The sequence below is a fragment of the Salvelinus alpinus genome, unplaced genomic scaffold (assembly GCF_045679555.1).
Source record: "Salvelinus alpinus unplaced genomic scaffold, SLU_Salpinus.1 scaffold_308, whole genome shotgun sequence".
Lineage (NCBI taxonomy): Eukaryota > Metazoa > Chordata > Actinopteri > Salmoniformes > Salmonidae > Salvelinus > Salvelinus alpinus.
The window spans coordinates 1-21,434 of record NW_027256248.1 but is presented as its reverse complement, the minus strand read 5'-3'; the positions used below and the strand labels follow the sequence as shown (position 1 = coordinate 21,434).

Below are 21,434 nucleotides of genomic sequence, written 5' to 3'. Positions count from 1 at the left end.
CGGGACAGAAGTGGCTGGGACAGAAGGAGGGGTGATCGGGACAGAAGGAGGGGTGGTTGGAACAGAAGGAGAGGAGGTTGAGATGGAAGGAGAGGTGTTTGGGATAGAGGGGGAGGCAAAAGGAGAAAAAAGGAAGGAGAAGGGGATAGAGGAGGAGGGGGGAGTGGAGAGACCAGAGAAGACAGCAGAGGAGAAGGGGGAGGAGGCAAGAAGAGTAATATGTGGGAAAATATTAGTAATAATGACGAAGAGAGGGGTGCCGACGCTAGGGGAGGAAAAGGAACAGCTGAATAGGGAGGCCCAGAAGGAGGTTAGGGAGATGGGGGAAGAGGATTTTAAGAGGGACCAAAAAAAATATGACAAAGATTTTGGAAAGCAGATGAGGGAGTGGGGATTGTACAAGGAGGCGGATAAGGCAAGGGAGAAAAAGGAACTATTGGAGGAATTGCAAAAGGAAAAGAAGAAAAAGAAGGTGGACCATTTAGAAAGCGGGAAGGAGAGAGGTGGTGAGAGGGGGGAGGGGGGAGGAGAGATGGCGGGGCCTTCGCGGGCTCCAGCTGTTTCATCTTCTACCGTACACATGGAGAAGCTTGATCTCCCGGTGATGGGGGAAATGGAGGGAGGGACGGGTCATCCGGTTGGGGCTGTGGGGTCACAGGTCAGTGGTCCGGAGGAGGGCGAGGGGATGGACTGGGGGGTGGTGCATAAGCGGGGTAGACATAGGAAACGTTATAATTATCATAATTAGCTTGGATAGATATATGAAGGAACATTTTGAAGAATTGGGTATTGTTTATTGAATGTTTGAATGTATGAAAGAAGAGGTGGGTTTTGGAAAATTTTGTTGTTGGTTAGAATGATATAATTTGAAAGTATGTAAGTATGGAAAGATTCTGTTGGTATTGAAAGTAATATGGATGATTTAAGGTTATTGATGATATCAGCATTGTTGATGGGTTTGTTTACTATGCTTATGTTTTGAAAAGGAATAAAATCTTTTAATAATCTGTTCTTATCAGTTTAATATCTGATACGTCCCCCATCGGGGGACTACATATTAAATGGATTTTTCGAACAGGGAGTCGGAAATGGGGCTTGCTCCGTCCGCTCCACGCATCGACCCGGTATTGCAGTACCTCCGGGAACGGTGCAACACATTTCTCCCGTTGTCAAGGAAAGAAAATACACAAAGCTGTGTAAACAGCTGGCAGAAGAAGAAAAGGAAAGAAAAAAACATCCAAAGTGAAAGTAGGGCGAAGCGCTTTTCGTGGGTTCCCCCGTTTCCCGCCATTTTACTTAAAAAAAAAAAAAAAAAAAAAAAAAAAAAAACGTTGGTCAGGATAGTGAGTGAGTGAGTGAGTGAGTGAGTGAGTGAGTGTCTGTCTGTCTGTCTGTCTGTCTGTCTGTCTGTCTGTCTGTCTGTCTGTGACTTTTTACCCACACAAAGTTGGCAGAGTGGGTTGGGTGACCGACCACCCACCCGCGAGGTCCCAGCCTAGTAGTGCACAGAGTGTGTCTCGGGCCCCGACCTCTGACTTCCATACGACTCTGGTTTCTCTTCATTACGCACAAGCCTTTCGCCTTTTACTAAAGACTTCCGTGGAGAGGAACACTTATGAGTTCCAAGTATTTTTGGAAGGGCTTTGCTTCTGGCAGAGCCCGGTATATCTTGTTTCAAGAGAAATTGACAGAGATGATGACGCCCACCCACCGCCGAGACTTTTTGCTCATGCGTTTGACTTCAATCGGACTGACCGGTGTATTTTTCCACTCCAAGTTGTCGCTAAGGGCAATTGAGTTCAAAGAGCTAGTGACTTAAAGACGCATTGGCGACTTTATAAAAATAAAAAAAAACACCCGCATTTCTGTCTGTCTGTCTGTCTGTCTGTCTGTCTGTCGCCAGGGAAAGGTAGGTTGGTTGGTTGGTTGGTTGGTTGGTTGGTTGGTTGGGTGGGTGGGTGGGTGGGTGGGGAGGAGCCACCTTTTGCCAAACCGCCAAAGTCTGCCGAGACCCCCGGGTGCCCGGCGGGCGCAGGGGTCCATTTGTGGGTTATCGCTTCTCGGCCTTTTGGCTCAGATCAAGCTTGGTACCGAGGTGCCCCACAGCTCGCTGAGTCAGAAGGTCAAAGGAAGATCCGGAGGGCGGATAAGGTTGTGGCAGGTCTTTCCTATTTTGATTGAAAGGCGTTTGTGTTTTCCCAGAGGCTTCCTTTTTGGAGAGCGGGTTATTGGTTTTTGGAAGTGACTTTTTCATTTGTTGGAAAATGGCACGTTCTATGAATAACAAGTCTGGTACCTGGAATCGGAGTTTGGCCAATACAGTGAGGTTTACTGTGGCGGGATAAAGAAGTGGAGCCAGTTTGGGACGAGACCAGTCTTCGGAAGGATTATATTGATGGCGGCATTTTAAAACTGGAGGTGAAGGACGTTTTATGTGTTCAAGATAATCCGATGGAGGGGGCCTTTCGATGTGACTCTTTCATAATGAAGGAGAAGCATGAGGAGATTTTAAAGAAGGCAAAGGAAGAGAGCAAGGCAGAGGCCTATGTCTCATTATGGAGGTGACCAGCTTGGCGAAAGAGTGGTTTTCAGTGCTAGTCACGGTGAACAATGTACAATCCCCACGTGACGGACGAATGAGGTGAGGGTCTTCTCTGGGGAGATATATGAACAATGTCTCCTCAGCAAGGCTCCTCAGGGACTCCATGGGGTTCTGGACGGGGAAGAGAGGGTTTCAGGCCCTTCTAAGGGAGGACCCTGAAGGTTTGGGAGGTTACCTCCATCCTCCGGCTATGTTCTCCCTGGGGGCTGACAGGGGGACATTATTCTATGCCCGTCAGCCTCCATTTTGCAGGCGTTGTATGGCCTATGGTCATACTCTCGCCTCGTGTGGAACGAGAAAGTGCAGGTACTGTGGGTCGGGAGAGCACGAGGCGGGGGAATGTGTAGAACCGAAAGCATGTCACGGGTGTGGCTCGGTAGCGCACCTGTGGCGGGAATGCCCGGATAGGCAGAGGTCATATGCATCTGCAGCTGGGGGGAGAGCGAGAGCGGAGGAGGGGGGAAGAAGAGGAGAGGAGCAGGAGGAAGGTGGTGGCAGAGGAGGAGGAAATACACCGAAGGAGCCGGAGAGGGAAGAAGAGGGAGAGGAGGAGAGGGCCGGGACAGAGGGAGAGGTGGCCGGGACAGAGGGAGAGGTGGCCGGGGCAGAAGGAGAGGTGGTCGGGACAGAGGGAGAGGAGGTTGAGATGGAAGGAGAGGTGTTTGGGATAGAGGGGGAGGCAAAAGGAGAAAAAAGGAAGGAGAAGGGGATAGAGGGGGGGGGAGTGGAGAAACCAGATAGGACAGAAGAGAGGAGGGATGAGGAGAGAAAAAGAATAATCTGTGGGAGAATGTTGGAGATGGCGAGGGAGAGAGGGCCGGTGGAGGGATGGGGGGAAGGGGAATGTAACCGGGTGTTTGTAGAACTAAAGACGGAGGTTAGGGGGATGGGGGAAGGGGAATTTAAGAGGGTGCTTGGGAAATATGAGAGAGAATTTGGAAAGGAGATAAGGGAGATGGGTTTGTTTATAGAGGCGGATAGGGTAGGGGAGAGGAAGGGCCCCTTGGTGCTAGTACAAAAGAAGAAGAGGAAGAAAGAGGTGGAACCTATAGACACAGGGAGGAGGAGAGGTGGTGGGGAGGGAGGAGGGAGAGAGTGGCAGGACCTTCGGGGGCTACCTGTCTTTCATCGTTCTATCGTATACATGAAGGAGCTGGATCTCGCCAGTGATGGAGGAATTGGCTAGGGAAGACGAGGTCATCCGGTTGGTGCTGTAAAGTCATAGGTCAGTGTCCGGAGTGAGGGCGATTTTTTGGACTGGGTGGATGGTGCATGAGCGGGTAGGCGTAGGAGGCGTTAGGATTGTCATAACCAGCCTAGATAGTTATATGAAGGAACATTTTGGATTGGGTTTGGTTATTGAATGTTTGAATGTATGAAAGAAGAGGTGGGTTTTGGAAAATGATTTGTTGTTGGGTAGAATGATATAATTTGTAATTATGTAATTTTGGAAAGATTCTGTTGGTATTGAAAGTAATATGGATGATTTAAGGTTATTGATAATATCAGCATTGTTGATGGGTTTGTTTACTATGCTTATGTTTTGAAAAGGAATAAAATCTTTTAATAATCTGTTCTTATCAGTTTAATATCTGATACGTCCCCCATCGGGGGACTACATATTAAATGGATTTTTCGAACAGGGAGTCGGAAATGGGGCTTGCTCCGTCCGCTCCACGCATCGACCCGGTATTGCAGTACCTCCGGGAACGGTGCAACACATTTCTCCCGTTGTCAAGGAAAGAAAATACACAAAGCTGTGTAAACAGCTGGCAGAAGAAGAAAAGGAAAGAAAAAAACATCCAAAGTGAAAGTAGGGCGAAGCGCTTTTCGTGGGTTCCCCCGTTTCCCGCCATTTTACTTAAAAAAAAAAAAAAAAAAAAAAAAACGTTGGTCAGGATAGTGAGTGAGTGAGTGAGTGAGTGAGTGAGTGAGTGAGTGAGTCTGTCTGTCTGTCTGTCTGTCTGTCTGTCTGTCTGTCTGTCTGTCTGTGACTTTTTACCCACACAAAGTTGGCAGAGTGGGTTGGGTGACCGACCACCCACCCGCGAGGTCCCAGCCTAGTAGTGCACAGAGTGTGTCTCGGGCCCCGACCTCTGACTTCCATACGACTCTGGTTTCTCTTCATTACGCACAAGCCTTTCGCCTTTTACTAAAGACTTCCGTGGAGAGGAACACTTATGAGTTCCAAGTATTTTTGGAAGGGCTTTGCTTCTGGCAGAGCCCGGTATATCTTGTTTCAAGAGAAATTGACAGAGATGATGACGCCCACCCACCGCCGAGACTTTTTGCTCATGCGTTTGACTTCAATCGGACTGACCGGTGTATTTTTCCACTCCAAGTTGTCGCTAAGGGCAATTGAGTTCAAAGAGCTAGTGACTTAAAGACGCATTGGCGACTTTATAAAAATTTTAAAAAAACACCCGCATTTCTGTCTGTCTGTCTGTCTGTCTGTCTGTCTGTCTGTCGCCAGGGAAAGGTAGGTTGGTTGGTTGGTTGGTTGGGTGGGGTGGGTGGGGGGGAGGAGCCACCTTTTGCCAAACCGCCAAAGTCTGCCGAGACCCCCGGGTGCCCGGCGGGCGCAGGGGTCCATTTGTGGGTTATCGCTTCTCGGCCTTTTGGCTCAGATCAAGCTTGGTACCGAGGTGCCCCAGAGCTCGCTGAGTCGAAAGGTCGGAGATAGGAGGGCGATAAGGTTGTGGCAGGTCTTTCCTATTTTGATTGAAAGGCGTTTGTGTTTTCCCAGAGGCTTCCTTTTTGGAGAGCGGGTTATTGGTTTTTGGAAGTGCTTTTTCATTTGTTGGAAAATGGCACGTCCTAATAACAAGTCGGTACCTGGAATAGGTTTGGCCAATACGGTGAGGTTTAAGTGGAGGGATAAAGAAGTGGAGCCATTTGGACGAGACCAGTTTGGAAGGATTATATTGATGGGGATTTTAAAACTGGAGGTGAAGGACGTTTTATGTGTTCAAGATAATCCGATGGAGGGGGCCTTTGATGTGACTCTTTATAATGAAGGGAAGCATGAGGAGATTTTAAAGAAGGCAAAGGAAGAGAGCAAGGCAAGGCCTATGTCTCATTATGGAGTGACCAGCTTGGCGAAAAGTGGTTTTCGTGTAGTCACGGTGACAATGTACAATCCCCACGTGACGGACAATGAGGTGAGGGTCTTCCTGGGGAGATATATGAACAATGTATCATCAGCAAGGCTCCTCAGGGACTCCCTGGGGTTCTGGACTGGGAAGAGAAGTTTTCAGGCCCTTTTAAGGGAGGATCCGGATGGTCAGGATGGTTACCTACATCCCCCGGCGATGTTCTCCCTGGGGGCTGACAGGGGGACGTTGTACTATGCCCGTCAGCCTCCATTTTGCAGGCGTTGTATGGCCTATGGCCATACTCTCGCCTCGTGTGGAGCTAGAAAGTGCAGGTTATGTGGGTCTGGCGAGCAAGAGGCGAGGGATTGTGCCGAGCCTAAGGCATGTCACGGGTGTGGCTCGGTAGCACACCTGTGGCGGGACTGCCCGGTTCGGCACAGGTCATACGCGTCTGCAGCTGGGGGGGGAGCGAGAGCGGGGGATGGGGGTAGAAGAGAAGAAGAGCGGGAAGAAGGTGGTGACAGAGGAGGAGGAAATACACCGAAGGAGCCGGAGAGGGAAGAAGAGGGAGAGGAGGAGAGGGCCGGGACAGAAGTGGCTGGGACAGAAGGAGGGGTGATCGGGACAGAAGGAGGGGTGGTTGGAACAGAAGGAGAGGAGGTTGAGATGGAAGGAGAGGTGTTTGGGATAGAGGGGGAGGCAAAAGGAGAAAAAAGGAAGGAGAAGGGGATAGAGGGGGGGGGGAGTGGAGAAACCAGATAGGACAGAAGAGAGGAGGGATGAGGAGAGAAAAAGAATAATCTGTGGGAGAATGTTGGAGATGGCGAGGGAGAGAGGGCCGGTGGAGGGATGGGGGGAAGGGGAATGTAACCGGGTGTTTGTAGAACTAAAGACGGAGGTTAGGGGGATGGGGGAAGGGGAATTTAAGAGGGTGCTTGGGAAATATGAGAGAGAATTTGGAAAGGAGATAAGGGAGATGGGTTTGTTTATAGAGGCGGATAGGGTAGGGGAGAGGAATGGCCCCTTGGTGCTAGTACAAAAGAAGAAGAGGAAGAAAGAGGTGGAACCTATAGACACAGGGAGGAGGAGAGGTGGTGGGGAGGGGGAGGGAGAGGTGGCAGGACCTTCGGGGGCTACCTGTCTTTCTCGTTCTTCGTATATGAAGGAGCTGGACCGCCAGATGGAGGAATTGGCTAGGGAAGCGAGGCAGGGGTCGAAAGATGGCATTGAGTGACATTTTTTGGTGGGTGGATGGGAGAGGGGAGGGGGAGGGAGGATGCTCCCCTAGATGTTATTAGTTTTGGTTTTTGGTTATTGTTTAGTAGGTTTTTGAAAATGATTTGTGTTGGGTAAAGATATAATTTGTAATTATGTAATTTTGGAAGATTTTTGTTGGGTTTTGGAAGATAATAAATATATTTTATAAAAAAAAAAAAAAAAAATCTGTTCTTATCAGTTTAATATCTGATACGTCCCCCATCGGGGGACTACATATTAAATGGATTTTTCGAACAGGGAGTCGGAAATGGGGCTTGCTCCGTCCGCTCCACGCATCGACCCGGTATTGCAGTACCTCCGGGAACGGTGCAACACATTTCTCCCGTTGTCAAGGAAAGAAAATACACAAAGCTGTGTAAACAGCTGGCAGAAGAAGAAAAGGAAAGAAAAAAACATCCAAAGTGAAAGTAGGGCGAAGCGCTTTTCGTGGGTTCCCCCGTTTCCCGCCATTTTACTTAAAAAAAAAAAAAAAAAAAAAAAAAAACGTTGGTCAGGTGAGTGAGTGAGTGAGTGAGTGAGTGAGTGAGTGAGTCTCTGTCTGTCTGTCTGTCTGTCTGTCTGTCTGTCTGTCTGTCTGTGACTTTTTACCCACACAAAGTTGGCAGAGTGGGTTGGGTGACCGACCACCCACCCGCGAGGTCCCAGCCTAGTAGTGCACAGAGTGTGTCTCGGGCCCCGACCTCTGACTTCCATACGACTCTGGTTTCTCTTCATTACGCACAAGCCTTTCGCCTTTTACTAAAGACTTCCGTGGAGAGGAACACTTATGAGTTCCAAGTATTTTTGGAAGGGCTTTGCTTCTGGCAGAGCCCGGTATATCTTGTTTCAAGAGAAATTGACAGAGATGATGACGCCCACCCACCGCCGAGACTTTTTGCTCATGCGTTTGACTTCAATCGGACTGACCGGTGTATTTTTCCACTCCAAGTTGTCGCTAAGGGCAATTGAGTTCAAAGAGCTAGTGACTTAAAGACGCATTGGCGACTTTATAAAAATTTTAAAAAAACACCCGCATTTCTGTCTGTCTGTCTGTCTGTCTGTCTGTCTGTCGCCAGGGAAAGGTAGGTTGGTTGGTTGGTTGGTTGGTTGGTTGGGGGTTGGGTGGGTGGGTGGGTGGGTGGGGAGGAGCCACCTTTTGCCAAACCGCCAAAGTCTGCCGAGACCCCCGGGTGCCCGGCGGGCGCAGGGGTCCATTTGTGGGTTATCGCTTCTCGGCCTTTTGGCTCAGATCAAGCTTGGTACCGAGGTGCCCCAGAGCTCGCTGAGTCGAAAGGTCGGAGATAGGAGGGCGATAAGGTTGTGGCAGGTCTTTCCTATTTTGATTGAAAGGCGTTTGTGTTTTCCCAGAGGCTTCCTTTTTGGAGAGCGGGTTATTGGTTTTTGGAAGTGCTTTTTCATTTGTTGGAAAATGGCACGTTCTATGAATAACAAGTCGGTACCTGGAATGGGTTTGGCCAATACAGTGAGGTTTATGTGGCGGGATAAAGAAGTGGAGCCATTTGGACGAGACCAGTTTGGAAGGATTATATTGATGGGGATTTTAAAACTGGAGGTGAAGGACGTTTTATGTGTTCAAGATAATCCGATGGAGGGGGCCTTTGATGTGACTCTTTATAATGAAGGGAAGCATGAGGAGATTTTAAAGAAGGCAAAGGAAGAGAGCAAGGCAAGGCCTATGTCTCATTATGGAGTGACCAGCTTGGCGAAAAGTGGTTTTCGTGTAGTCACGGTGACAATGTACAATCCCCACGTGACGGACAATGAGGTGAGGGTCTTCCTGGGGAGATATATGAACAATGTATCATCAGCAAGGCTCCTCAGGGACTCCCTGGGGTTCTGGACTGGGAAGAGAAGTTTTCAGGCCCTTTTAAGGGAGGATCCGGATGGTCAGGATGGTTACCTACATCCCCCGGCGATGTTCTCCCTGGGGGCTGACAGGGGGACGTTGTACTATGCCCGTCAGCCTCCATTTTGCAGGCGTTGTATGGCCTATGGCCATACTCTCGCCTCGTGTGGAGCTAGAAAGTGCAGGTTATGTGGGTCTGGCGAGCAAGAGGCGAGGGATTGTGCCGAGCCTAAGGCATGTCACGGGTGTGGCTCGGTAGCACACCTGTGGCGGGACTGCCCGGTTCGGCACAGGTCATACGCGTCTGCAGCTGGGGGGGGAGCGAGAGCGGGGGATGGGGGTAGAAGAGAAGAAGAGCGGGAAGAAGGTGGTGACAGAGGAGGAGGAAATACACCGAAGGAGCCGGAGAGGGAAGAAGAGGGAGAGGAGGAGAGGGCCGGGACAGAAGTGGCTGGGACAGAAGGAGGGGTGATCGGGACAGAAGGAGGGGTGGTTGGAACAGAAGGAGAGGAGGTTGAGATGGAAGGAGAGGTGTTTGGGATAGAGGGGGAGGCAAAAGGAGAAAAAAGGAAGGAGAAGGGGATAGAGGGGGGGGGAGTGGAGAAACCAGATAGGACAGAAGAGAGGAGGGATGAGGAGAGAAAAAGAATAATCTGTGGGAGAATGTTGGAGATGGCGAGGGAGAGAGGGCCGGTGGAGGGATGGGGGGAAGGGGAATGTAACCGGGTGTTTGTAGAACTAAAGACGGAGGTTAGGGGGATGGGGGAAGGGGAATTTAAGAGGGTGCTTGGGAAATATGAGAGAGAATTTGGAAAGGAGATAAGGGAGATGGGTTTGTTTATAGAGGCGGATAGGGTAGGGGAGAGGAAGGGCCCCTTGGTGCTAGTACAAAAGAAGAAGAGGAAGAAAGAGGTGGAACCTATAGACACAGGGAGGAGGAGAGGTGGTGGGGAGGGGGAGGGAGAGGTGGCAGGACCTTCGGGGGCTACCTGTCTTTCTCGTTCTTCGTATATGAAGGAGCTGGACCGCCAGATGGAGGAATTGGCTAGGGAAGCGAGGCAGGGGTCGAAAGATGGCATTGAGTGACATTTTTTGGTGGGTGGATGGGAGAGGGGAGGGGGAGGGAGGATGCTCCCCTAGATGTTATTAGTTTTGGTTTTTGGTTATTGTTTAGTAGGTTTTTGAAAATGATTTGTGTTGGGTAAAGATATAATTTGTAATTATGTAATTTTGGAAGATTTTTGTTGGTTTTGAAGGTAATAAATATATTTTATAAAAAAAAAAAAAAAAAATCTGTTCTTATCAGTTTAATATCTGATACGTCCCCCATCGGGGGACTACATATTAAATGGATTTTTCGAACAGGGAGTCGGAAATGGGGCTTGCTCCGTCCGCTCCACGCATCGACCCGGTATTGCAGTACCTCCGGGAACGGTGCAACACACTTCTCCCGTTGTAAAGGACAAAAAAAGACACAAAGCTGTGTAAACAGCTGGCAGAAGAAGAAAAGGAAAGAAAAAAACATCCAAAGTGAAAGTAGGGCGAAGCGCTTTTCGTGGGTTCCCCCGTTTCCCGCCATTTTACTTAAAAAAAAAAAAAAAAAAAAAAAAAAAAAAAAAACGTTGGTCAGGTTGAGTGAGTGAGTGAGTGAGTGAGTGAGTGAGTGAGTGAGTGAGTCTGTCTGTGTCTGTCTGTCTGTCTGTCTGTCTGTCTGTCTGTCTGTGACTTTTTACCCACACAAAGTTGGCAGAGTGGGTTGGGTGACCGACCACCCACCCGCGAGGTCCCAGCCTAGTAGTGCACAGAGTGTGTCTCGGGCCCCGACCTCTGACTTCCATACGACTCTGGTTTCTCTTCATTACGCACAAGCCTTTCGCCTTTTACTAAAGACTTCCGTGGAGAGGAACACTTATGAGTTCCAAGTATTTTTGGAAGGGCTTTGCTTCTGGCAGAGCCCGGTATATCTTGTTTCAAGAGAAATTGACAGAGATGATGACGCCCACCCACCGCCGAGACTTTTTGCTCATGCGTTTGACTTCAATCGGACTGACCGGTGTATTTTTCCACTCCAAGTTGTCGCTAAGGGCAATTGAGTTCAAAGAGCTAGTGACTTAAAGACGCATTGGCGACTTTATAAAAATTTTAAAAAAACACCCGCATTTCTGTCTGTCTGTCTGTCTGTCTGTCTGTCTGTCTGTCGCCAGGGAAAGGTAGGTTGGTTGGTTGGTTGGTTGGTTGGTTGGTTGGTTGGTTGGGTGGGTGGGTGGGTGGGTGGGGAGGAGCCACCTTTTGCCAAACCGCCAAAGTCTGCCGAGACCCCCGGGTGCCCGGCGGGCGCAGGGGTCCATTTGTGGGTTATCGCTTCTCGGCCTTTTGGCTCAGATCAAGCTTGGTACCGAGGTGCCCCAGAGCTCGCTGAGTCGAAAGGTCGGAGATAGGAGGGCGATAAGGTTGTGGCAGGTCTTTCCTATTTTGATTGAAAGGCGTTTGTGTTTTCCCAGAGGCTTCCTTTTTGGAGAGCGGGTTATTGGTTTTTGGAAGTGCTTTTTCATTTGTTGGAAAATGGCACGTTCTATGAATAACAAGTCGGTACCTGGAATGGGTTTGGCCAATACAGTGAGGTTTATGTGGCGGGATAAAGAAGTGGAGCCATTTGGACGAGACCAGTTTGGAAGGATTATATTGATGGGGATTTTAAAACTGGAGGTGAAGGACGTTTTATGTGTTCAAGATAATCCGATGGAGGGGGCCTTTGATGTGACTCTTTATAATGAAGGGAAGCATGAGGAGATTTTAAAGAAGGCAAAGGAAGAGAGCAAGGCAAGGCCTATGTCTCATTATGGAGTGACCAGCTTGGCGAAAAGTGGTTTTCGTGTAGTCACGGTGACAATGTACAATCCCCACGTGACGGACAATGAGGTGAGGGTCTTCCTGGGGAGATATATGAACAATGTATCATCAGCAAGGCTCCTCAGGGACTCCCTGGGGTTCTGGACTGGGAAGAGAAGTTTTCAGGCCCTTTTAAGGGAGGATCCGGATGGTCAGGATGGTTACCTACATCCCCCGGCGATGTTCTCCCTGGGGGCTGACAGGGGGACGTTGTACTATGCCCGTCAGCCTCCATTTTGCAGGCGTTGTATGGCCTATGGCCATACTCTCGCCTCGTGTGGAGCTAGAAAGTGCAGGTTATGTGGGTCTGGCGAGCAAGAGGCGAGGGATTGTGCCGAGCCTAAGGCATGTCACGGGTGTGGCTCGGTAGCACACCTGTGGCGGGACTGCCCGGTTCGGCACAGGTCATACGCGTCTGCAGCTGGGGGGGGAGCGAGAGCGGGGGATGGGGGTAGAAGAGAAGAAGAGCGGGAAGAAGGTGGTGACAGAGGAGGAGGAAATACACCGAAGGAGCCGGAGAGGGAAGAAGAGGGAGAGGAGGAGAGGGCCGGGACAGAAGTGGCTGGGACAGAAGGAGGGGTGATCGGGACAGAAGGAGGGGTGGTTGGAACAGAAGGAGAGGAGGTTGAGATGGAAGGAGAGGTGTTTGGGATAGAGGGGGAGGCAAAAGGAGAAAAAAGGAAGGAGAAGGGGATAGAGGGGGGGGGAGTGGAGAAACCAGATAGGACAGAAGAGAGGAGGGATGAGGAGAGAAAAAGAATAATCTGTGGGAGAATGTTGGAGATGGCGAGGGAGAGAGGGCCGGTGGAGGGATGGGGGGAAGGGGAATGTAACCGGGTGTTTGTAGAACTAAAGACGGAGGTTAGGGGGATGGGGGAAGGGGAATTTAAGAGGGTGCTTGGGAAATATGAGAGAGAATTTGGAAAGGAGATAAGGGAGATGGGTTTGTTTATAGAGGCGGATAGGGTAGGGGAGAGGAAGGGCCCCTTGGTGCTAGTACAAAAGAAGAAGAGGAAGAAAGAGGTGGAACCTATAGACACAGGGAGGAGGAGAGGTGGTGGGGAGGGGGAGGGAGAGGTGGCAGGACCTTCGGGGGCTACCTGTCTTTCTCGTTCTTCGTATATGAAGGAGCTGGACCGCCAGATGGAGGAATTGGCTAGGGAAGCGAGGCAGGGGTCGAAAGATGGCATTGAGTGACATTTTTTGGTGGGTGGATGGGAGAGGGGAGGGGGAGGGAGGATGCTCCCCTAGATGTTATTAGTTTTGGTTTTTGGTTATTGTTTAGTAGGTTTTTGAAAATGATTTGTGTTGGGTAAAGATATAATTTGTAATTATGTAATTTTGGAAGATTTTTGTTGGTTTTTGGAAGGTAATAAATATATTTTATAAAAAAAAAAAATAAAAAAAAGAAATCTGTTCTTATCAGTTTAATATCTGATACGTCCCCCATCGGGGGACTACATATTAAATGGATTTTTCGAACAGGGAGTCGGAAATGGGGCTTGCTCCGTCCGCTCCACGCATCGACCCGGTATTGCAGTACCTCCGGGAACGGTGCAACACATTTCTCCCGTTGTCAAGGAAAGAAAATACACAAAGCTGTGTAAACAGCTGGCAGAAGAAGAAAAGGAAAGAAAAAAACATCCAAAGTGAAAGTAGGGCGAAGCGCTTTTCGTGGGTTCCCCCGTTTCCCGCCATTTTACTTAAAAAAAAAAAAAAAAAAAAAAAAAACGTTGGTCAGGTTAGTGAGTGGGTGAGTGAGTGAGTGAGTGAGGGAGTTGGTCTGTCTGTCTGTCTGTCTGTCTGTCTGTCTGTCTGTCTGTCTGTGACTTTTTACCCACACAAAGTTGGCAGAGTGGGTTGGGTGACCGACCACCCACCCGCGAGGTCCCAGCCTAGTAGTGCACAGAGTGTGTCTCGGGCCCCGACCTCTGACTTCCATACGACTCTGGTTTCTCTTCATTACGCACAAGCCTTTCGCCTTTTACTAAAGACTTCCGTGGAGAGGAACACTTATGAGTTCCAAGTATTTTTGGAAGGGCTTTGCTTCTGGCAGAGCCCGGTATATCTTGTTTCAAGAGAAATTGACAGAGATGATGACGCCCACCCACCGCCGAGACTTTTTGCTCATGCGTTTGACTTCAATCGGACTGACCGGTGTATTTTTCCACTCCAAGTTGTCGCTAAGGGCAATTGAGTTCAAAGAGCTAGTGACTTAAAGACGCATTGGCGACTTTATAAAAATTTTAAAAAAACACCCGCATTTCTGTCTGTCTGTCTGTCTGTCTGTCTGTCTGTCTGTCTGTCGCCAGGGAAAGGTAGGTTGGTTGGTTGGTTGGTTGGTTGGTTGGTTGGTTGGTTGGGTGGGTGGGTGGGTGGGTGGGGAGGAGCCACCTTTTGCCAAACCGCCAAAGTCTGCCGAGACCCCCGGGTGCCCGGCGGGCGCAGGGGTCCATTTGTGGGTTATCGCTTCTCGGCCTTTTGGCTCAGATCAAGCTTGGTACCGAGGTGCCCTACAGCTCGCTGAGTCAGAAGGTCGAAGGAAGTCCGGAGGGAGGAAAGTTTATTGTTTTGGTGGCGGTTCGGTTCGGTTTTTTTTTTATCGCTTCTCGGCCTTTTGGCTCAGATCAAGTGTAGTATCTGTTCTTATCAGTTTAATATCTGATACGTCCCCCATCGGGGGACTACATATTAAATGGATTTTTCGAACAGGGAGTCGGAAATGGGGCTTGCTCCGTCCGCTCCACGCATCGACCCGGTATTGCAGTACCTCCGGGAACGGTGCAACACATTTCTCCCGTTGTCAAGGAAAGAAAATACACAAAGCTGTGTAAACAGCTGGCAGAAGAAGAAAAGGAAAGAAAAAAACATCCAAAGTGAAAGTAGGGCGAAGCGCTTTTCGTGGGTTCCCCCGTTTCCCGCCATTTTACTTAAAAAAAAAAAAAAAAAAAAAAAACGTTGGTCAGGTTAGTGAGTGAGTGAGTGAGTGAGTGAGTCTGTCTGTGTCTGTCTGTCTGTCTGTCTGTCTGTCTGTCTGTCTGTCTGTCTGTCTGTGACTTTTTACCCACACAAAGTTGGCAGAGTGGGTTGGGTGACCGACCACCCACCCGCGAGGTCCCAGCCTAGTAGTGCACAGAGTGTGTCTCGGGCCCCGACCTCTGACTTCCATACGACTCTGGTTTCTCTTCATTACGCACAAGCCTTTCGCCTTTTACTAAAGACTTCCGTGGAGAGGAACACTTATGAGTTCCAAGTATTTTTGGAAGGGCTTTGCTTCTGGCAGAGCCCGGTATATCTTGTTTCAAGAGAAATTGACAGAGATGATGACGCCCACCCACCGCCGAGACTTTTTGCTCATGCGTTTGACTTCAATCGGACTGACCGGTGTATTTTTCCACTCCAAGTTGTCGCTAAGGGCAATTGAGTTCAAAGAGCTAGTGACTTAAAGACGCATTGGCGACTTAAAAAAAAAAAAAAACACCCGCATGTCTGTCTGTCTGTCTGTCTGTCTGTCTGTCTGTGTTGGTTGGTTGGTTGGTTGGTTGGTTGGTTGGTGGGTGGGTGGGTGGGTGGGGAGGAGGAGCCACCTTTTGCCAAACCGCCAAAGTCTGCCGAGACCCCCGGGTGCCCGGCGGGCGCAGGGGTCCATTTGTGGGTTATCGCTTCTCGGCCTTTTGGCTAAGATCAAGCTTGGTACCGAGGTGCCCCAGAGCTCGCTGAGTCGAAAGGTCGGAGATAGGAGGGCGATAAGGTTGTGGCAGGTCTTTCCTATTTTGATTGAAAGGCGTTTGTGTTTTCCCAGAGGCTTCCTTTTTGGAGAGCGGGTTATTGGTTTTTGGAAGTGCTTTTTCATTTGTTGGAAAATGGCACGTTCTATGAATAACAAGTCGGTACCTGGAATGGGTTTGGCCAATACAGTGAGGTTTATGTGGCGGGATAAAGAAGTGGAGCCATTTGGACGAGACCAGTTTGGAAGGATTATATTGATGGGGATTTTAAAACTGGAGGTGAAGGACGTTTTATGTGTTCAAGATAATCCGATGGAGGGGGCCTTTGATGTGACTCTTTATAATGAAGGGAAGCATGAGGAGATTTTAAAGAAGGCAAAGGAAGAGAGCAAGGCAAGGCCTATGTCTCATTATGGAGTGACCAGCTTGGCGAAAAGTGGTTTTCGTGTAGTCACGGTGACAATGTACAATCCCCACGTGACGGACAATGAGGTGAGGGTCTTCCTGGGGAGATATATGAACAATGTATCATCAGCAAGGCTCCTCAGGGACTCCATGGGGTTCTGGACGGGGAAGAGAGGGTTTCAGGCCCTTCTAAGGGAGGACCCTGAAGGTTTGGATGGTTACCTCCATCCCCCGGCGATGTTCTCCCTGGGGGCTGACAGGGGGACGTTGTACTATGCCCGTCAGCCTCCATTTTGCAGGCGTTGTATGGCCTATGGCCATACTCTCGCCTCGTGTGGAGCTAGAAAGTGCAGGTTATGTGGGTCTGGCGAGCAAGAGGCGAGGGATTGTGCCGAGCCTAAGGCATGTCACGGGTGTGGCTCGGTAGCACACCTGTGGCGGGACTGCCCGGTTCGGCACAGGTCATACGCGTCTGCAGCTGGGGGGGGAGCGAGAGCGGGGGATGGGGGTAGAAGAGAAGAAGAGCGGGAAGAAGGTGGTGACAGAGGAGGAGGAAATACACCGAAGGAGCCGGAGAGGGAAGAAGAGGGAGAGGAGGAGAGGGCCGGGACAGAAGTGGCTGGGACAGAAGGAGGGGTGATCGGGACAGAAGGAGGGGTGGTTGGAACAGAAGGAGAGGAGGTTGAGATGGAAGGAGAGGTGTTTGGGATAGAGGGGGAGGCAAAAGGAGAAAAAAGGAAGGAGAAGGGGATAGAGGGGGGGGGAGTGGAGAAACCAGATAGGACAGAAGAGAGGAGGGATGAGGAGAGAAAAAGAATAATCTGTGGGAGAATGTTGGAGATGGCGAGGGAGAGAGGGCCGGTGGAGGGATGGGGGGAAGGGGAATGTAACCGGGTGTTTGTAGAACTAAAGACGGAGGTTAGGGGGATGGGGGAAGGGGAATTTAAGAGGGTGCTTGGGAAATATGAGAGAGAATTTGGAAAGGAGATAAGGGAGATGGGTTTGTTTATAGAGGCGGATAGGGTAGGGGAGAGGAAGGGCCCCTTGGTGCTAGTACAAAAGAAGAAGAGGAAGAAAGAGGTGGAACCTATAGACACAGGGAGGAGGAGAGGTGGTGGGGAGGGGGAGGGAGAGGTGGCAGGACCTTCGGGGGCTACCTGTCTTTCTCGTTCTTCGTATATGAAGGAGCTGGACCGCCAGATGGAGGAATTGGCTAGGGAAGCGAGGCAGGGGTCGAAAGATGGCATTGAGTGACATTTTTTGGTGGGTGGATGGGAGAGGGGAGGGGGAGGGAGGATGCTCCCCTAGATGTTATTAGTTTTGGTTTTTGGTTATTGTTTAGTAGGTTTTTGAAAATGATTTGTGTTGGGTAAAGATATAATTTGTAATTATGTAATTTTGGAAGATTTTTGTTGGTTTTGAAGGTAATAAATATATTTTATAAAAAAAAAAAAAAAAAAATCTGTTCTTATCAGTTTAATATCTGATACGTCCCCCATCGGGGGACTACATATTAAATGGATTTTTCGAACAGGGAGTCGGAAATGGGGCTTGCTCCGTCCGCTCCACGCATCGACCCGGTATTGCAGTACCTCCGGGAACGGTGCAACACATTTCTCCCGTTGTCAAGGAAAGAAAATACACAAAGCTGTGTAAACAGCTGGCAGAAGAAAAAAAGGAAAGAAAAAAACATCCAAAGGGAAAGTAGGGCGAAGCGCTTTTCGTGGGTTCCCCCGTTTCCCGCCATTTTACTTAAAAAAAAAAAAAAAAAAAAAAAAAAAAAAGTTGGTCAGGATAGTGAGTGAGTGAGTGAGTGAGTGAGTGAGTGAGTGAGTGAGTGAGTGAGTCTGTCTGTCTGTCTGTCTGTCTGTCTGTCTGTCTGTCTGTCTGTGACTTTTTACCCACACAAAGTTGGCAGAGTGGGTTGGGTGACCGACCACCCACCCGCGAGGTCCCAGCCTAGTAGTGCACAGAGTGTGTCTCGGGCCCCGACCTCTGACTTCCATACGACTCTGGTTTCTCTTCATTACGCACAAGCCTTTCGCCTTTTACTAAAGACTTCCGTGGAGAGGAACACTTATGAGTTCCAAGTATTTTTGGAAGGGCTTTGCTTCTGGCAGAGCCCGGTATATCTTGTTTCAAGAGAAATTGACAGAGATGATGACGCCCACCCACCGCCGAGACTTTTTGCTCATGCGTTTGACTTCAATCGGACTGACCGGTGTATTTTTCCACTCCAAGTTGTCGCTAAGGGCAATTGAGTTCAAAGAGCTAGTGACTTAAAGACGCATTGGCGACTTTATAAAAATTTTAAAAAAACACCCGCATTTCTGTCTGTCTGTCTGTCTGTCTGTCTGTCTGTCGCCAGGGAAAGGTAGGTTGGTTGGTTGGTTGGTTGGTTGGTTGGTTGGTTGGTTGGGTGGGTGGGTGGGTGGGTGGGTGGGGAGGAGCCACCTTTTGCCAAACCGCCAAAGTCTGCCGAGACCCCCGGGTGCCCGGCGGGCGCAGGGGTCCATTTGTGGGTTATCGCTTCTCGGCCTTTTGGCTCAGATCAAGCTTGGTACCGAGGTGCCCTACAGCTCGCTGAGTCAGAAGGTCGAAGGAAGACCGGAGGGAGGAAAGTTTATTGTTTTGGTGGCGGTTCGGTTCGGTTTTTTTTTTATCGCTTCTCGGCCTTTTGGCTCAGATCAAGTGTAGTATCTGTTCTTATCAGTTTAATATCTGATACGTCCCCCATCGGGGGACTACATATTAAATGGATTTTTCGAACAGGGAGTCGGAAATGGGGCTTGCTCCGTCCGCTCCACGCATCGACCCGGTATTGCAGTACCTCCGGGAACGGTGCAACACATTTCTCCCGTTGTCAAGGAAAGAAAATACACAAAGCTGTGTAAACAGCTGGCAGAAGAAGAAAAGGAAAGAAAAAAACATCCAAAGTGAAAGTAGGGCGAAGCGCTTTTCGTGGGTTCCCCCGTTTCCCGCCATTTTACTTAAAAAAAAAAAAAAAAAAAAAAAACGTTGGTCAGGTTAGTGAGTGAGTGAGTCTGTCTGTGTCTGTCTGTGTCTGTCTGTGTCTGTCTGTCTGTCTGTCTGTCTGTCTGTCTGTCTGTGACTTTTTACCCACACAAAGTTGGCAGAGTGGGTTGGGTGACCGACCACCCACCCGCGAGGTCCCAGCCTAGTAGTGCACAGAGTGTGTCTCGGGCCCCGACCTCTGACTTCCATACGACTCTGGTTTCTCTTCATTACGCACAAGCCTTTCGCCTTTTACTAAAGACTTCCGTGGAGAGGAACACTTATGAGTTCCAAGTATTTTTGGAAGGGCTTTGCTTCTGGCAGAGCCCGGTATATCTTGTTTCAAGAGAAATTGACAGAGATGATGACGCCCACCCACCGCCGAGACTTTTTGCTCATGCGTTTGACTTCAATCGGACTGACCGGTGTATTTTTCCACTCCAAGTTGTCGCTAAGGGCAATTGAGTTCAAAGAGCTAGTGACTTAAAGACGCATTGGCGACTTTATAAAAATTTTAAAAAAACACCCGCATTTCTGTCTGTCTGTCTGTCTGTCTGTCTGTCTGTCGCCAGGGAAAGGTAGGTTGGTTGGTTGGTTGGTTGGTTGGTTGGTTGGTTGGTTGGGTGGGTGGGTGGGTGGGTGGGGAGGAGCCACCTTTTGCCAAACCGCCAAAGTCTGCCGAGACCCCCGGGTGCCCGGCGGGCGCAGGGGTCCATTTGTGGGTTATCGCTTCTCGGCCTTTTGGCTCAGATCAAGCTTGGTACCGAGGTGCCCCAGAGCTCGCTGAGTCGAAAGGTCGGAGATAGGAGGGCGATAAGGTTGTGGCAGGTCTTTCCTATTTTGATTGAAAGGCGTTTGTGTTTTCCCAGAGGCTTCCTTTTTGGAGAGCGGGTTATTGGTTTTTGGAAGTGCTTTTTCATTTGTTGGAAAATGGCACGTTCTATGAATAACAAGTCGGTACCTGGAATGGGTTTGGCCAATACAGTGAGGTTTATGTGGCGGGATAAAGAAGTGGAGCCATTTGGACGAGACCAGTTTGGAAGGATTATATTGATGGGGATTTTAAAACTGGAGGTGAAGGACGTTTTATGTGTTCAAGATAATCCGATGGAGGGGGCCTTTGATGTGACTCTTTATAATGAAGGGAAGCATGAGGAGATTTTAAAGAAGGCAAAGGAAGAGAGCAAGGCAAGGCCTATGTCTCATTATGGAGTGACCAGCTTGGCGAAAAGTGGTTTTCGTGTAGTCACGGTGACAATGTACAATCCCCACGTGACGGACAATGAGGTGAGGGTCTTCCTGGGGAGATATATGAACAATGTATCATCAGCAAGGCTCCTCAGGGACTCCCTGGGGTTCTGGACTGGGAAGAGAAGTTTTCAGGCCCTTTTAAGGGAGGATCCGGATGGTCAGGATGGTTACCTACATCCCCCGGCGATGTTCTCCCTGGGGGCTGACAGGGGGACGTTGTACTATGCCCGTCAGCCTCCATTTTGCAGGCGTTGTATGGCCTATGGCCATACTCTCGCCTCGTGTGGAGCTAGAAAGTGCAGGTTATGTGGGTCTGGCGAGCAAGAGGCGAGGGATTGTGCCGAGCCTAAGGCATGTCACGGGTGTGGCTCGGTAGCACACCTGTGGCGGGACTGCCCGGTTCGGCACAGGTCATACGCGTCTGCAGCTGGGGGGGGAGCGAGAGCGGGGGATGGGGGTAGAAGAGAAGAAGAGCGGGAAGAAGGTGGTGACAGAGGAGGAGGAAATACACCGAAGGAGCCGGAGAGGGAAGAAGAGGGAGAGGAGGAGAGGGCCGGGACAGAAGTGGCTGGGACAGAAGGAGGGGTGATCGGGACAGAAGGAGGGGTGGTTGGAACAGAAGGAGAGGAGGTTGAGATGGAAGGAGAGGTGTTTGGGATAGAGGGGGAGGCAAAAGGAGAAAAAAGGAAGGAGAAGGGGATAGAGGGGGGGGGAGTGGAGAAACCAGATAGGACAGAAGAGAGGAGGGATGAGGAGAGAAAAAGAATAATCTGTGGGAGAATGTTGGAGATGGCGAGGGAGAGAGGGCCGGTGGAGGGATGGGGGGAAGGGGAATGTAACCGGGTGTTTGTAGAACTAAAGACGGAGGTTAGGGGGATGGGGGAAGGGGAATTTAAGAGGGTGCTTGGGAAATATGAGAGAGAATTTGGAAAGGAGATAAGGGAGATGGGTTTGTTTATAGAGGCGGATAGGGTAGGGGAGAGGAAGGGCCCCTTGGTGCTAGTACAAAAGAAGAAGAGGAAGAAAGAGGTGGAACCTATAGACACAGGGAGGAGGAGAGGTGGTGGGGAGGGGGAGGGAGAGGTGGCAGGACCTTCGGGGGCTACCTGTCTTTCTCGTTCTTCGTATATGAAGGAGCTGGACCGCCAGATGGAGGAATTGGCTAGGGAAGCGAGGCAGGGGTCGAAAGATGGCATTGAGTGACATTTTTTGGTGGGTGGATGGGAGAGGGGAGGGGGAGGGAGGATGCTCCCCTAGATGTTATTAGTTTTGGTTTTTGGTTATTGTTTAGTAGGTTTTTGAAAATGATTTGTGTTGGGTAAAGA

The 21,434-nt window shown here is 49.8% G+C and overlaps 2 long non-coding RNA genes and 16 other non-coding genes across 18 annotated transcripts; 16 read left to right on the top strand and 2 right to left on the bottom strand.

Moving 5' to 3' along the window:
* Window positions 1–971: 971 nt before the first annotated feature.
* Window positions 972–1,158, top strand: LOC139567357 (U2 spliceosomal RNA). Its single transcript, XR_011673363.1, has one exon. It is a non-coding gene; the product is annotated as a U2 spliceosomal RNA (small nuclear RNA).
* A 385-nt stretch (window positions 1,159–1,543) lies between these two features.
* On the top strand, window positions 1,544–1,660 carry LOC139567366 (U5 spliceosomal RNA). The gene has a single exon (XR_011673372.1). It is a non-coding gene; the product is annotated as a U5 spliceosomal RNA (small nuclear RNA).
* Window positions 1,661–4,138: 2,478 nt separating this feature from the next.
* On the top strand, window positions 4,139–4,325 carry LOC139567356 (U2 spliceosomal RNA). Its single transcript, XR_011673362.1, has one exon. It is a non-coding gene; the product is annotated as a U2 spliceosomal RNA (small nuclear RNA).
* A 385-nt stretch (window positions 4,326–4,710) lies between these two features.
* On the top strand, window positions 4,711–4,827 carry LOC139567364 (U5 spliceosomal RNA). The gene has a single exon (XR_011673370.1). It is a non-coding gene; the product is annotated as a U5 spliceosomal RNA (small nuclear RNA).
* Window positions 4,828–7,110: 2,283 nt separating this feature from the next.
* LOC139567367 (U2 spliceosomal RNA) lies at window positions 7,111–7,292 on the top strand. The gene has a single exon (XR_011673373.1). It is a non-coding gene; the product is annotated as a U2 spliceosomal RNA (small nuclear RNA).
* Window positions 7,293–7,669: 377 nt separating this feature from the next.
* Window positions 7,670–7,786, top strand: LOC139567363 (U5 spliceosomal RNA). The gene has a single exon (XR_011673369.1). It is a non-coding gene; the product is annotated as a U5 spliceosomal RNA (small nuclear RNA).
* A 2,298-nt stretch (window positions 7,787–10,084) lies between these two features.
* LOC139567369 (U2 spliceosomal RNA) lies at window positions 10,085–10,266 on the top strand. Its single transcript, XR_011673375.1, has one exon. It is a non-coding gene; the product is annotated as a U2 spliceosomal RNA (small nuclear RNA).
* A 394-nt stretch (window positions 10,267–10,660) lies between these two features.
* Window positions 10,661–10,777, top strand: LOC139567362 (U5 spliceosomal RNA). Its single transcript, XR_011673368.1, has one exon. It is a non-coding gene; the product is annotated as a U5 spliceosomal RNA (small nuclear RNA).
* Window positions 10,778–13,086: 2,309 nt separating this feature from the next.
* On the top strand, window positions 13,087–13,275 carry LOC139567355 (U2 spliceosomal RNA). The gene has a single exon (XR_011673361.1). It is a non-coding gene; the product is annotated as a U2 spliceosomal RNA (small nuclear RNA).
* A 378-nt stretch (window positions 13,276–13,653) lies between these two features.
* On the top strand, window positions 13,654–13,770 carry LOC139567361 (U5 spliceosomal RNA). Its single transcript, XR_011673367.1, has one exon. It is a non-coding gene; the product is annotated as a U5 spliceosomal RNA (small nuclear RNA).
* A 334-nt stretch (window positions 13,771–14,104) lies between these two features.
* Window positions 14,105–15,177, bottom strand: LOC139567353 (uncharacterized). The gene is made up of 2 exons (XR_011673359.1): window positions 14,325–15,177; window positions 14,105–14,188 (listed from the first exon to the last, which is right to left on the bottom strand). It is a non-coding gene; the product is annotated as an uncharacterized lncRNA (long non-coding RNA).
* On the top strand, window positions 14,312–14,502 carry LOC139567365 (U2 spliceosomal RNA). The gene has a single exon (XR_011673371.1). It is a non-coding gene; the product is annotated as a U2 spliceosomal RNA (small nuclear RNA).
* LOC139567360 (U5 spliceosomal RNA) lies at window positions 14,881–14,997 on the top strand. The gene has a single exon (XR_011673366.1). It is a non-coding gene; the product is annotated as a U5 spliceosomal RNA (small nuclear RNA).
* A 2,097-nt stretch (window positions 15,178–17,274) lies between the features above and the next one.
* On the top strand, window positions 17,275–17,457 carry LOC139567368 (U2 spliceosomal RNA). The gene has a single exon (XR_011673374.1). It is a non-coding gene; the product is annotated as a U2 spliceosomal RNA (small nuclear RNA).
* A 393-nt stretch (window positions 17,458–17,850) lies between these two features.
* LOC139567359 (U5 spliceosomal RNA) lies at window positions 17,851–17,967 on the top strand. The gene has a single exon (XR_011673365.1). It is a non-coding gene; the product is annotated as a U5 spliceosomal RNA (small nuclear RNA).
* Window positions 17,968–18,297: 330 nt separating this feature from the next.
* LOC139567352 (uncharacterized) lies at window positions 18,298–18,868 on the bottom strand. Its single transcript, XR_011673358.1, has 2 exons — window positions 18,518–18,868; window positions 18,298–18,381 (listed from the first exon to the last, which is right to left on the bottom strand). It is a non-coding gene; the product is annotated as an uncharacterized lncRNA (long non-coding RNA).
* Window positions 18,505–18,695, top strand: LOC139567354 (U2 spliceosomal RNA). The gene has a single exon (XR_011673360.1). It is a non-coding gene; the product is annotated as a U2 spliceosomal RNA (small nuclear RNA).
* Window positions 18,869–19,069: 201 nt separating the features above from the next.
* LOC139567358 (U5 spliceosomal RNA) lies at window positions 19,070–19,186 on the top strand. The gene has a single exon (XR_011673364.1). It is a non-coding gene; the product is annotated as a U5 spliceosomal RNA (small nuclear RNA).
* Window positions 19,187–21,434: the final 2,248 nt, after the last annotated feature.